General features: G+C 39.7%; 1 protein-coding gene across 3 annotated transcripts in view; it reads left to right on the top strand.

Annotated features, from left to right (window-relative positions):
* Nucleotides 1-16323, top strand: part of LOC106091746 (proteoglycan Cow) — a 460306-nt gene that overhangs the window by 311645 nt on the left and 132338 nt on the right. The window lies entirely within an intron of this gene.

Below are 16323 nucleotides of genomic sequence, written 5' to 3'. Positions count from 1 at the left end.
GACTCCGCAGCCCTGGCCTCGACTTCAGGTTTCTTAACTCTACATATGACTGGAAACCGCACATGTAGTTCACAATTTATCGAGTAAGGGAGATCAGGCTCGATGAGTTCATTAAATAGTGTGTCAGGCAACCCGTACCATACGAAATCGAAAGATTTGCATCCCATTAGATTGCAATCATTCATGGTAAATACTCTAGGAAGGTTGTTAGATATATAGCTCAGGACGAAGATTCCCGCAAAAAGATACTTTCGGCAATCGCTCGCCTATAGAAACGCAAACCCGCTGAAACAGACATTCAGGATATAGTAGATAACGTAGATGATTTTCGGGGTCACGGAAGCATTCTTCAACATTGAGAGTGCCTTCAATAAGATAGTGGATCTCAAGGAGCTAGACTGTCTCTACTATATTGGATTACATGTATTCATTAACTATTTTTTATTGTCTGCGAAAAAACAGTGATACCGTATGGCGACTACTTGACTGTTGTGTTTTGGGGAAGTCTCCTGGCACTCTTAGAGGCGAACGTTTGACTGTTTTAACGACTAGGAAAAGGGCCGCCGAAACTGGTGTAGGCGTTTATTCGTCTAAGGTGGAAGTGGATGTTTAGCTGAACAAGAAACTTCAGTATCATAACATATTGAGAGTAAAGCAACAACGTATGGTATAAAATCAATACCCATGGTATATTTGAAATATAAAATGAATTATACCATTTGGCACTAGCTTTATTGATTAACGGGTACGGCTGTTAATACCAAACTGATATTGGTTTTAGTACCAAACCGCCATTATTTTAATACCAATTTCGTTGTCACTTGCGCCCTCCAGTGGCTCAAGAAGTCAAGATGCGAGATCGGTTTATATGGCAGCTACATCAGGTTATGGACCGATTTGAACCATACTTAGCGCAGTTGTTGAAACTCATTACAAACACTTCATGCAAAATTTCAACTGAATTGGATAAGAATTGCACCCTCTAGAGGACTAAGAATCAAGATCCCAGATCGGTTTATATGGCAGCTATATCAGGTTATGGACCGTTTTGAACCACGCTTAGGACAGTTGATGGAAGTCATAAATAACGAAACACCTCATGCACACTTTTAGCCAAATCGGATGAGAATTGCGCCCTCTAGTGGCACAAAATCCCAGATCGGTTTATATGGCAGCTATATCAGGTTATGGTCCGATTTGAACCATACTTACCGCAGTTGTTGGAAGTTATAACAAAACATCTCATGCTAAATTTCAGCTAAATCGGATGAGAATTGTTCCCTCTAGTGGCTCAAGAAGTCAAGACACAAGATTGGTTTATATGGGAGCTATATCAAAACATGGACCAATATGGCTCGTTTACAATCCCCACTGACCTATACTGATAAGAAGTATTTGTGCAAAATTTCAAGCACCTAGCGTTACTCCTTCGTAAGTTAGCGTGCTTTCGACAGACGGACGGACATGACTAGATCGACTTAAAATCGCATGACGATCAAAAATATATATAAAAAATATATATACTTAATGGAATCTTAGATGAATATTTCGAGGTGTTACAAACGGAATGACGAAATTAGTATACTCCCATCCTATGGTTTTGGGTATAAAAAAATTGTATTATATTCGTCTGGTATAAAATTAATACCAAATGGTATTAAAAATATTTGCCTAAATACGAATAAAATAACAGCAACCAACCTGAAAAAGGGCCATTCCAAAAATTTGGGAGGCTTTTTGTCAAGGTCCTATAGTCGGTCCACCGATCGGACCAATTTAAAGGCGCCAATAACTCGCCTTGTCATATCGAGCATCATAGGCACTCATTACTTAAGCAAAAGCCAGTGCCGCTCGGGCCTCTTACTGAGGTTCTCCATTCGATACCGCTGATTGTCCACGACAGCGATTACCGTCACTCCATTTGGACCATTCAACTATCCGCAACCTGTGGTAGTTCCCATCTAACCTTCTCGTGATGATGATGAACACCACACAGATCGGAGCTCAAAGTTCAGGGCCGTGTGGTGCTCATGTATAACCTGGAGCCCAAGGCTTCAACCGCTTGTTAGGTATTGGCTGTATATTGCAGTTTTCATACCTACATACAAAGCTATATGGTGTTGTGGTTTGGTGGACGACGCTCTAAAAATCCAAATTTTATTCTATACTCCGCCGGAATCGAAGGATAGCTAATCCGCACGGAGAACGACACTATCTGATGCACTGAGTTAAAAGCTGCACCTAATGTCTCTGGAAATAGTGGCTACACAAATTGCTGCGACCACTGCCGTGAGGATGGGGGCTCTTTCACCTTGGTAAAGGAGCGACTAAGGATTTTGAGTCAATGTATATTTACCAATGAACATTCCATCTGGTGTCAGCGGAAAGAATTCTCTTATTTCAAGGTTCGGTGCCTTTTGCTCAATGATAAATCTCATCCACTTTATTGCCAAGTCCGAACAAAGTGTCACAAAGCAAAATCTCTTCTTGGAGAAGATCTACATGGCTAAATACCTTAAAAAATGTCTCCATACCTGATAAATGAAAATTTAGTTTTCCACGGAGTTTCATTATTTTCAGAATTGAATCTTTCGCCTTTAGAATCAATATTTGTAATTGATATCACAGACTTTCTATCATAACAATACTCTGACAAAATACAATTCACTTTCTGTTTGTGAAAAATATTCAACAAATATTCGCATTCGACAACTTTATTTAAACAAGACTTTGTTCGATTTATTGCATGTTTGGCAATTTTCTTGTAAAAACTTACTTAACACACATTTTTCGAAATTCGTGCAGCATTCTTCTGACAGTCACCTGCGATCAGAAACCCACTTTGCTATTCAGTAGTGAAAATGATTCTTCCACATCTGTGCTCTTCTTAAACAAACCAAAGTTGTCCAGTCCTTCACAAAACAAAAAAAAAAAAAAAAACAAGGAAAACTTTTCCCTACCACTAGTCACTTGATATTCCGGCACAGTTCAACGCTCAAATATTTGATAGATGTTTGCTACTCCCAAAAACCAAAAACGGCCACATGAAACATTTCACATGCACCGTCTGGCAAAGAAGCATTCCTTGCATGGCAAATGTGAGGGGTGCAAACAAAAAATGTACGCGAGTGCAGCAAAGTTTTGTGGAGGCCAAACTAAAAATCCACATGTCCAACTGTCGCTATTTTTAAAATAGATAGATGGAGTTGTTGCAAAGAGGGCCATGGCAGTCAGGATGTAGTTCGCTGTGCATTTATCTTCCACCATAGGATACTTGGGGCACTTTATACATCATACATGTTCTTGCATTAATGTGGTAACTTAAGCATTCGAAAAACAAAAACCATTAAGGGGTGAGTCTAAATGAAAGCTTTCGTTTAAATATATGGACATGGTCTTGGATTATTGTTCTGCTGCTTGCGAGTTGGTCTTGTAGGGATGGTACTAGGAAGATAAAAAAACTAGCTACCGAAAATAAGGGAAACACTTATTTATGTTGGCCCATGGAGCAACTCTTCGTGAAGCATCATATAATTGTAGGAAAACGGTATCCATTTAGTCAGATCTTTAAAGGTGATCATTGTTGCTTCAAAAAACTTGTCGGCAAACTTGCTTTAGTATTGGGTTGCCCAAAAAGTAATTGTCAGTATATATAGTCGGCGTTGACAAAATTTTTCAACGGCTTGTGACTCTGTAATTGCATTCTTTCTTCTGTCAGTTATCAGCTGTTACTTTTAGCTTGCTTTAGAAAAAAAGTGCGCGAAATTTTGTTTACATTTGTTTGTTTGGCGTCAATTTTAATATGGGTACCACATGAATTGAAAGAAATTCATTTAACAAACCGAATCAACGCTTGTGATATGCACCTTAAACGCAATGAATTCGATCCGTTTTTAAAACGAATCATAACTGGAGATGAAAAATGGATTGTTTACAACAACGTTAGTCGAAAACGATCATGGTCCAAGCATGGTGAACCAGCTCAAACCACTTCAAAGGCTGAATCCACCAAAAGAAGGTTATGCTGTCTGTTTGGTGGGATTGGAAGGGTGTGGTATATTTTGAACTGCTTCCAACTAACCAAACGATTAATTCGGATGTTTACAGACAACAATTGGACAAATTGAATACAGCCATCAAGGAGAAGCGACCAGAATTGGTCAATCGCAAAGGTGTCATATTCCACCAGGACAACGCTAGACCGCACACATCTCTGGTCACTCGCCAAAAACTGAGTGAGCTTGGCTGGGAACTTTTGATGCATCCACCATATAGCCCTGACCTTGCACCATCAGACTACCATTTATTTCGATCTTTGCAGAACTCCTTAAATGGTAAAACTTTCGGCAATGATGAGGCTATAAAATCGCACTTGGTTTAGTTTTTTGCAGATAAAGGCCCGAAAATTCTATGAGCGTGGAATACTAAATTTGCCAGGAAGATGGCAAAAGGTTATCGAACAAAATGGCAATTATAAATTTGATTAAAGTTCATTCTAAGTTTTATTAAAAATGCATTTAATTTCTTTTTAAAAATCCGCAATTACTTTTTCGGCAACCCAATAGCTTTGTGGACAAATTTTCTCTAAGTGATGGTGTGAGAGAGCAGACTTTTGATTTGACAGTGTACCATTGAATCAGCTACAGAACACTATTGAATCGCTATCGGTGGTTAACGATAAATTTATTTGATATTTACAAGTCATCCGGGCAGAATGGTAAATCAACTGCTATGTTGCCAAACCGTATGGCAAAGGGCTATAAAAGAGCTATATTTTGTTAAACTTGATGTCGTCTTGATAATAGGAGGTTTTCATGCCTAAGGCGGGAAATCACGCCACTTCCTGTTCAGCTAGGTCAAGTCGATAAGTCACTCAACAAATTTGCTTATGAACATTCCATTAAGAAACAGGGGCGAACTACTCACATATCAATGGGACCATAATTGAATTGAATATTGGAGACCATAGTAGAAGTCATTGTGTAAAATTTCAGCCAAACCAAGTAAGAACTGCGCACTTTAGGGGCTGAAGAAGTAAAATAGGGAGATCGGTTTATAGGGGAGCTGTATTGGGCTACTTAAACCGACACATACCATATTCGACACGTATGTTAAAGGTCATGAGAGAAGCCATTGTACAAAATTGCAGACTCAAGAAGTCAAGACCCCAGATAGCTTTATATGGCAGCTATATCAGGTTATGGACCGTTTTGAATCTATTCTTAGCACAGTTGTTGAAAGTCATAACAAAACAGCTCATGCAAAATTTCAGCCAAATTGGATAATAATTGCGCCCTCTAGTGGCTCAAGAATCGGTTTATATGGTAGCTAATCAGGTTATAGACCGATTTGAACTTTTCTAACACAGTTGTTGGAAGTCATAACAAAACACTTCATGCAAAATTTCAGCCAAATCGGATAATAATTGCGCCCTCTAGTGGCTCAAGAATCGGTTTATATGGTAGCTATATCAGGTTATAGACCGCTTTGAACTTTTCTTAACACAGTCATTGGAAGTCATAACAAAAAGCACTTCATGCAAAATTTCAGCCAAATCGGATAAGAATTGTGCCCTCTAGTGGCTCAAGAAGTCAAGATCCCTGATCGGTTTATATGACAGCTATATCAGGTTATGGACCGATTTGAACCATCCTCAGCACAGTTGTTGGAAGTCATAAAAAAACACTTAATGCAAAATTTCTGCCAAATCGGATAAGAATTGTACCCTCTAGTGGCTCAAGAAGTCAAGACCCCATATCGGTTTATATGACAGCTATGTCAGGTTATGGACCGATTTGAACTATTCTTAACACAGTTGTTGGAAGTCATAACAAAACACCAGGTGCAAAATTACAGCCAAATCGCAGCAGCTATATCAAAACGTGGACCGATATAGCCCATTTACAATCCCAACCGACCTACACTAATAAGAAGTATTTGTACAAATTTTCAAGCGACTATCTATACTCCTTCGAATTTTAGCGTGCTTTCGACAGACAGACGGACGGACAGACAGACGGACGGACGGACGGACATAGCTAGATCGACTTAAAATGCCATGACGATCAAGAAAATCAATTTTTTATGGGGTGTTAGACGAATATCTCGAGAAGTTTCAGAACAGCATGACGAAATTAGTAAACCCCCATCCTATGGTGGGGGGTATACAAAAGTATCGCGAAAAACGAACTAATACCTTCCCTAAGACTAAATTACTGTGAAAATTTCTCTAAAGAAAAATAACAAGAAAAACTTTCTATAGACTAAATTTCAAAAAAAAAAAAAAATTATACTAAAGCAAACTTTAAAAGAAGAAGAAGTAAAGATTTTATTGAAAAAGTTTTTATAACAGAGTTTAAAGTTCGACACCCATTTAGGGAGAAGTTTTTACATGGCAAAGTACCCAAAAAATATCCCTAGCATTAGAAAGGGATAACCACCGCTGAAAATTCTTTGTGGTCTTCTCATCAGGACTCCAATCCAGGCGGTCAGACAGGCAGACATGCCTCTACGCTACAATGGGTTCCATTTTTGCTGTGCTTTAACTACCAAAGTTATGTTAAGCCGGACAAAACTCCTAGCTTCTAGGGGCCGTATAGACCGATTTGGACAATACTTACCGTGGATGTTGAAAGCCATAACTAACCAATAAGGGCAAATTTTCAACCAAATTGGATTACAATTGCAGCATCTAGCGTCTCAAGTGGGTAGATGGTTTTTTATTCAATCTATATGAGGCTATAGACCGATTTGGAACGTACTACTTTTGAAACTTCAGGCCAATCGAATAAGTATTGCGGTTTCTACCGGATTAAGAACTCAAACCGAAAGATCAACTTCATATTTGAGCTATATTCAAATCTGAGCCGATAGGGTCCATTTGAAATTCCCAACGACCCCCTACATCGTTATCAAGTATTTTTGCAAAATTTCATTCGTTCGATAGCTATCGTGATTTCCACAGACGGAGGACATTCAGATAGGACGGACGGATGAGCATGGCGAGATCGACTAATAATGTCAAGGTGGAGGGTACTCACAGTACCCCTAGCTAATATGTGAGGTATTCTGCCATGTAAAACTTTTTGATTGACGAACATGTATATGGGAGCTATATCTAATTCTAAACCGTTTTCGAGAAAACTTCTCAGATAATGTGGTACTCGTCGAGAAAAGCGTTGTGCAAAATTTTGGCAAGATAGAACCAAAAATGGGCTTGCAGTGGCTCTAGAAGTGAAAATCGGGCGATATACACATATGACAGCTATATCTAAATCTGAACCAATTTCTACGAAATTCACCATTAATGTCGAGAATTATAAGAAAATCCTTTCGAGAGAATCGGTTAACAAATGACCATTTTATTGCAGTATTACTGCAAATCGGGCGAACATATATATGGGAGCTGTATCCAAATCTGAATCGACTTTTATGAAATTCATCTGTAATGTTGGGAGTCATAATAAAATCCTTCCTGCCAAATTTCGAGAAAATCCGTCAACAAATGACCATTTTATTGCAGTATTACTGCAAATCGGACGAACATATATATGAGAGCTATATCCAAATCTGAACCGATTTTTTTCCAATTTCAATAGGCTTCGTCTCTAGGCCGAAAAACACGCCCATACCAAATTTGAAGACGATCGGATAAAAAGTGCGATCTGTAGTTTGTACACAAATTAACATGGATAGACGGACAGACAGGCAGACATAGCTAAATCGATTCAGAAAGTGATTCTCATTCGAAGGGTCTATATCTCTTCCTTTTGGGTGTTACAAAATAATTCACGAAGTTATAATACTCTGTACCACAGTAGTGGTGTAGGGTATAAATACTATGGAATATTGAAAAAAAGATGTACTAGAACCATGTCATTAAAATCCGAAATCCCATGCCAAGGTATTAGGTGGTGTTGACTAGAAAACTCTTTACAAATTGATGTATTCAAACTGGCAGTCGATGTTTCCATCCCATGGATACACTCAATCCAATAGCCAAAAATGGAGCAAAGCCAACAAAAGGCAAGCCATCGACTACTTCCCGTAGTTCGACATAGATGAAAGGGAATATCTTGCGATTGATACTCTTCAGCCATCCCACATCTCGTCTCCAACTGAAAGTGCAAAAAGGCAATATCCTCAAAGCGGCTATAAAAATCATCAGATCGCATGAATGGGATGCATGACATGAATATGTGGTGGCATCGTTGTGAGGTGTACAATGCCTAGATATCGAAGATTGTCACAAGCGGCAATGAGACGGTGATCAGCTTTGGTATAGCTGCCATAGCTTTAGCCCTCCATCACTCCCAATGCCCAGAATTGCTTAACACTGTGCTGGTATTCTATGCTCAGTGCAGCTCAGTTAAGGCATAGCAAGCAGGCACATAATATAATCCAATAGCAGAGCACATGATGGGTCTCCATGACGATGGGGGATTTCCTGCGACACAAGCGGATATCTGTCCGTGAATGTGTCAGAGGAAGATTTTGGCCGCATCGAGCGACCCATACTGGGGCAAACCAACGCACATATGAATATGTCGATGTAAGACCTTAAGCTTATCATCGCCATTGAAAAGCTGTCAAACCAACAGATGGAGGCCAAAATGTTAACGTTCTATTTTTGTGTGTGTGTGTGTGTTTTTGTGTGGTTTTGCTTTCATTCCACGTCTCCGCGCTACGATTGTCTGGGTCCCCCGAAAACCACATCGTAATTCAGTAGCTGTCAATATCAATCACTCTGGAAAAAGCTGGCATGCTACGACTGTCATATGGGGCAGGGGATTTGAATTTGAACAAAGCAGGATTTTGGCATTAATAGAAGTGCTGTGATGGGCTAAAATTTGCTAAAGTATTAGGATTTCATAGAAAAATTAGAGCAGTTCGCATTAAGAGTGAGCTAAACATGGGCATTATATCAATAACGTGAAATACAAAAATTATTTGATCGTAAAATCATATTATCACATTGTACAGGCTAGCTGACACGAAGTGTTAGCAATGCAACAGCCACATGTTTATGTGTTAAAAAATATCTTTAATAAATTCTACTAAATTACTGAATGGACATTCCATTAAAGAACAGGGTATACTTTTTTATGCCGAGTTCGAACGGCGTCCGAATTACACGGAGAGTAATGTGGAACCTAATTTAGGTGTTTTTCTTCTTTTAACTACTCTTCGCTGACAGAGATTTTTTTGTGTTTTGCTATGTAGCGACGAGTTTACCTCTGGTTGCTGGGGTACAGCTCACCGGGGTCAGGGTCGGTCACAGTGACTAACAGAGAGAGAGAAAAGGCGGTTTATATTTATTTCAATGGGTTTTATTTGGTAAATAGTACTAAATCTAGGTGTTATCGATTATGGCTTAAGTTCTAGACGAAGATCTACGCCCTGGCTATATTAGTCCCGGAGACGTGATTCACTCACGGCGTGGATAGAACACCAAATCACGGTGTGGTGGTCACAGGCCGATGACACGCGTATGCGTTCGAGGACTCAGCGGCTCTTATGTCTGAAGAACAATGGCGAAGTGCTGGCTACGATGGTCTCGGAGACGTGATCCACCCACGACGTGGGTATGGCACGAATTCACGGGGTGATTGTCTAAGGCAGAAAGCACATGGTCGCATTCGCGGGTTCAGCGTCACTTATGTCTGAAGGACAATGGCGAAATGATGGCTACGATGGTCTCGGAGACGTGATTCACTCACGGCGTGGATAAGGCACAAAGTCACGGGGTGATGGTCTAAGGCAGAAAGCACATAGCCGTATTCGCGGGCTCAGCGGCTCTTTGTTCTTCTTATGTCTGAAGAACAAAGGCGAGGTGCAGGCTATGTGTGTTTCGGAGACGTGATTCACTCACGGCGTGGATACGGCACTAATTCACAGGGTGATGGACGCGGACTCAGCGGCTCTTATGTCTGAAGGACAAAGGCGAAGTGCTGGCTATGTTGGTTTCGGACACGTGGCTCAACATGGAAATTTTTCTCGTCAGGGAGAACACGATGTTCAGAAATTTAATATTTTCATGCAAGCATGGCAGAGTATTATTTTTAGGCTTTGGTGTTAGATCGTGTTCCCCATTGAAACTTTTAAAGCTTCCGAGGATCACGGAATGCGTAAGGTGGTGTGGTGCTAACGCAAGGATGTCGAGTGTAAATATCTTTACGGACTGTAAACTGGCCATAAGGACAATAATAACCAGGAAGGTAAGGTCACGAACAGTCTTGCAGTGTAAGAAGGAGATTAACGCCTTCTCTGAGGATGGCACAATCCGCATTGTTTGGGTGCGGGGCCATGTTGGAGTAAAGGGGAATGAAAAGGCAGACGATTGGGCAGTGAAGACCAGAAGACTGCCGTCAATAAACTTGGTTAACCCGAAGCTTTTCGGGTCGACGCAGTTCGAACTAAGAGAGTGGGCTACGAACGCGACGAACAGCGACGACAAAAAACCTATGGGTAGGTCCAGATTGTGAGAAGACGAGGCTATTACTGAAAGGAAGCAAGCAGAAGGTCAATCAAGCTTACGGTATCATAACGGGCACATGGGACTACGAGCTCATTTATGCAAAATCGGTGCGGCAAGTGATAGCATGTCAAGGTTGTGCGGGGAAGATGATGAGAGGTTGGAGCATGTCCCATGTCATTGCCTTTATTGGCTTTCGCGGCTAACACCGGTACTTCGGTAGAGACACAATACCAGACTTAAACCAACTAAGGGGCGTAGTATGGAAAACAATTAGGGATTTTGTAAGCAGCAAGGAATTTCTGACTTCAATTTTCTTCGATTTTTTTTTATTATTTTCTTCCTCCACCATAGGATAGGGGTTTACTAATTTCGTCATTCTGTTTGTAACTACTCGAAATATTAGTCTGAGATGCCATTAAGTATATATATTTTTGATCGTCGTGACATTTTAAATCGATCTAGCCATGTCCGTCCGTCTGTCTGTCCAAAGCACGCTAACTTTCGAAGGAGTAAAGCTAGCCGCTTGAAATTTTGCACAAATAATTCTTATTAGTATAGGTAGGTTGAGATTGTAAATGGGCTATCGGTCCATGTTTTGATATAGCTGTCATATAAACCGATCTTGGGTCTTGACTTCTTAAGCCTCTTAAGAGGGCGCAATTCTTATGCGATTGGAATAAAATTTTGCACGACGTGTTTTGTTATGATATCCAACAACTGTGCCAAGTATGGTTCAAATCGGTCCATAACCTCATATAGCTGTCATATAAACCGATCTGGGATCATGACTTCTTGAGGCGCTAGAGGGCGCAATTCTTATCCGATTTGAATGAAATTTTGCACGACGTGTTTTTTATGATTTTCAACAACTATGCCAAATAAGGTTCAAATTGGTTCATAACCTGTTATAGCTGTCATATAAACAGATCTGGGATCTTGACTTCTTGAGCCTCAAGAGGTCGCAATTATTATCCGATTTGCTTGAAATTTTGTTCGACAGATCCTCTCATGACCATCAACGTACGTGTTTATTATGGTCCAAATCGGTCTATAGCCTGATACAGCTCCCATATAAATCGATTACTCTATTATACTTCTCCAGCCCCCAAAGGTTTCAATTCTTATTCGAATTGGCTGCCATTTTAAACAGGTCTCCAACATATAATTTATTTATGGTCCAAACCGGACCATATCTTGATATCGCTCTAAATAGCAAAGCAAATTTTTTATTTTAGCCTTTTTTTGTCTAAGAAGAGATGCCGGGATAAATGCGATCCATGGTGGAGGGTATATAAGATTCGGCCCGGCCGAACTAAGTACGCTTTTACTTGTTTTATATAAAAAGCGCACAACAAGCCGATTGCTGGCTTAGGTTTATGTCCATAGTGGTCTAACCTAGCCTAAGGCTTTAACTTGAGCTCGTTTTCATGGGATATTCTCGAGTTAGTAGCCATTTGCCACTAGGCTGTGGATTTCGTTAAATTCGAGCCTTCACTCGGCAACCATTCAAGGTGTTGTTGGAGTTTTCTTTTACCATCACCAAGGCGTTTGGCAAAGCTGCCAACATCATTGTAACGATTTATGGTGCGATACACAAACATTTTGTTCTCTTTAAGGTGTTTGAGTTCGCCAATAAGAGCCTAATAAAACCCAATATGTCTTCTATTTTGTTTTCCGTTACTTCGCTATGGTCTGGCACTCAAACAATGCGGACTGTTTTAATCTATTGGGTTGCCCAAAAAGTAATTGCGGATTTTTTAAAAGAAAGTAAATGCATTTTTAATAGAACTTAGAATGAACTTTAATCAAATATACTTTTACACTTTTTTTCTAAAGCAAGCTAAAAGTTACACCTGATAACTGACAGAAGAAAGAATGCAATTACAGAGTCACAAGCTGTGAAAAAATTTGTCAACGCCGACTATATGAAAAATCCGCAATTACTTTTTGGGCAACCCAATATTTTTTACACTCTAAGGTTGTCAGTATCTTCATCGTCTTGGTTGTTGTTACCCCAATGACCAACTTTTTGCCCATAAAGGTGTTTACTTGCCGATATTGCGTAAATACTACACCACCACTCAACACACTCCGATCTTCCCAAATTCCCTCCTGGAAGACTGTATTATGTCTAGTCATCCGGAAACATTACGTAGTCCCTGGGTAAACAATGTGGAAGTCAAGACCCATTTTCATTTCTAGCTTCTATCTATCCGTATAGCATGAAGAACCAGGTAGCAATACCAGAGTTCCACCAATTAGATACCATTCTAGCCCATCAAGTCTCGCACTCAACCTCAATAGGATTATAAAAATTTCTTTATTGGAAAACTTTTACCCTCCAAACGGAAAAACTTAGCAATACACGTAGATCCAAATGCATTTAATCGCGAAAATTAAAATGGTATTCATTTACCTTGCCATTGTCAATTTTCGTATGCCAATATCCTGTTAAAGCCATCACAATAGACCAAAATATTGTGTACGGCTGAAGGCAGGCAGATACACGGGCAGACGCACGCACAGTCGTTAAAAGCTAAACAGTCTTTTGTCAGAGATTTCCAATAAATGACTTCAAAATTTGCTTTCCTTGAATTGTAGCAGTACTTCACGTACACACACTCATTGACAGTCGACACGATTTTCAGCCAAGCTTATCGCACTGCTGAATGCTCAATGCATGCTGTGCATGAGGGGGTGGGCATCTCCATTGGTAAGTCATCCTGATGGCTTACCAAAGGATGGATGGAATGCCAAAATGTTGCCATCATTCGGTTCGTACTAAATGCCAAATACCATAATGGAGAATGCCAAAATGCCTGTAATGGCATTTAATGTATTGGCAGACAAATGGCTAAAGTCCTGCTCCTCTACTTGAATTGACTGCAGAAGGGAAGATGGTACATTTCGTGGCTGATATGTGTTCCAAGAATGTTCGCTTCATGACTCGACATTCGACATTCGGCATTTTCAGTTTCAACTGTATTGAGTGCAGTCAACTCGATTCAATCCGTGTGATGTTTGACTCGTAAATTGAAAATTATTGATTGTAGTTTTCTTCAGTTATTTGGTCTAGTTGGCATTTCATTGATGGCAAAAAGTCGAAGAAGCTAAAAAGGCAAAAGAAAGTGAGTTCCATGAATAGAGGAGTGTCAGAAAGCAAACAAAAAACTTTTTGGAAATTTTCTATAAAAATATCATTTGGAGTATAATAAATCTAAGTAACGTACAGTGTGGTCTATAATACTGTGATGGACAACTGAAAAATTGTATTGGAGACCATAGTAGAATTCATTGTGTAAAATTTCAGCCAAATCTTGTTAGAATTGCGCACTTAAGGGGCTGAAGAAGTAAAATCGGTTTATAGGGGAGCTGCATTGGGCTATAAACCGATTCATGCCATCTTCGACACGTATGTTAAAGATCACATCAGGGAAGCCGTTGTACAAAATTTCAGCTACATCGGATAATAATTGCGCCCTCTAGTGGCTCAAGAAGTCAAGACCCCAGATCGGTTTATATGGCAGCTATATTAGGTTATGGACAGATTTGAACTATTCTTAGCACAGTTGTTGAAAGTCATAATAAAACATCTCATGCAAAATTTTAGCAAAATCGGATAAAAATTGTGCCCTCTAGCGGCTCAAGAAGTCAAGACCCCAGATCGGTTTATATGGCAGATATATCAGGATATGGACCTATTGCAACTATTCTTAGCACAGTTATTGGAAGTCATAACAAAACACCTCATGGAAAATTTCAGCGAAATCAGATCAGAATTGCGCCCACTAGTGGTGTTTGCCCTGGTGTTTTTAAAAATTAGGGTAATGGAAAGTGCTTTTTAGGAGAGAGATGGCATGAACTTCGAAAATATCTGTTTAGAGGATTTTTAGGGTTGGGGGGGGCTCGCTGGGTGCTTGGACCCAAATTTTAATACCATATTCTTTTTCTGGTCTCCAATACCTTTCATTTGATAGCCTTATTGTGCCCATCGGACCTCTTTCGGATATGGGTGGCGTTTTTAGGGTTAGGGGGAGGGTTCGCCTTCACCCGATATCTAAAAATTATATAGCCCATGTTTTCCTTCCGGACAAATGTACACAATCTATGAACATTTTAAGAAAATCGGTTCAGCCAAGTATCATATAGTCATGATGAGGCTAAGGGCGTTTTTGAGGGTTGACGTGACCCTCTATACTTCGATCTGATTTTGTATGCCAGATTCGAAATCTACTCCCGAATACCTTTTATTTGAGCTCCATATTGAAATAAACTTCTGTTTGGGGGAATTTTGGGGTTGGGGCGGCCCGATAGGTACTTAGACTCAAATTTTAATACCATATTCGTATTCTACTCTCCAATACCTTTCGTTTGATACCTATATTGTCCCGCTCGGTCCACTTTTGATTTTGGGTAGGGTTTTTGTCTGAAGGGAGAGAGTCCGTCCCACTTCCGAAACTGAAATTTTATGTAGCTTATGTTTCCTTCTAGATCAACCTACACAAAAAGCGAAAATTTTGAGAAAATCGGTTCTGCCGTTTTTCAGTCTATACGGAACAAACAAACCGAGTCCCATATATCCGTGATTGGCTAATGTGCCCATTTTGGGCGTTTTTGTGGGGGTGTGATGACCCCTTATACTTCGACATGAATTTGTATGCCAGATTGGTTATCTACTCCCGCATACTTTTCATTTAATGCCCATATTGTCCCTATCGGTCCACTTTAGATTTTGGGTGGAGTTTTTGAGGTAACGGTTATCAAATAATTATACAGCCTACTCCTACTTCCTGACCATATTCGTAATCTGCTCCCGAATACCTTTCATTTGAGTCCGATATTGTCATGATCGACAAATAAAACTTCTTTAAGGGGTAATGGGGCTGGAACGGCTCCCCAGATACTTGGGTCCAATTTTTATTATGAAATTCGTACTCTACTCTTGAATACCTTTCAGTTGAATCCCATATTGTCCCGATCGGTCCACTTTTATTTTTGGGTAGTACTTTTGGGGTAAGGGGAGTGTCCGTGAACTCCCGATATCAAAAAATTATATAGCTTATGTTTCCGTCCCGATCAACCTACACAATCTGTGAAAATTTCAAAATAATCGGTATAGCCGTGTTTGAGTCTATACAGAACAAACCGACAAACACACAAACACAAATTGAATTATATATATAAATTTTAATGGTACGTTTTCCCATATATTGCCTAGGAACACCAACGGACCATTTTTTTATTTTATCTCCATATGATAAACGATTAAAATCCCTGACGTCATTATCTAGGCTAAAAATTAACCTCCATCAGACACTTCACTTGAACATGGTGTCGTATACTTATCACAAAAAATACTCACAACCACTCATACGCACCCTTGGCCCAAGTACAATGTGCAGAAAGTGCACAATGAGCATTTACCAGGTTTATTTACAAATGAACAACAAACATTCGAAAAAAAAAATATGCTCATCTCCCATCCAACGATAGATGAATAGATAGATCGATGGTTGGCTGCCCTTTGGGGTGGAAAATAGGTTGAGGATTTCCAAACAAATCAAATTAAGGCCTATTTAAACTTCATTTAAATCAAATGCACCATCATTATGTGCTGCGATATAAAAATAAAATAAATTGAGCGTACATAAATCACTTATGAAAATGTTGGAGTGGGTGTATGGGGGTATGATACCTTCATTAAAAGCTGTACTGGCAAACACTTTGTAATTATTAGTAACTCTGATTGCAGCATGGCCATAAAATGTTTAAAATCAGCGGAAAAAATTTCAATTAATTTGCCACAAAAAAAAAAAAAAGATCATAAAACACACAAAGCAACAATG

Source organism: Stomoxys calcitrans, chromosome 2 (genome assembly GCF_963082655.1).
Source record: "Stomoxys calcitrans chromosome 2, idStoCalc2.1, whole genome shotgun sequence".
Taxonomy (NCBI): Eukaryota; Metazoa; Arthropoda; class Insecta; order Diptera; family Muscidae; genus Stomoxys; species Stomoxys calcitrans.
Note: the sequence above shows the minus strand (reverse complement) of the source record. Positions and strands in the feature narration are given on the sequence as shown.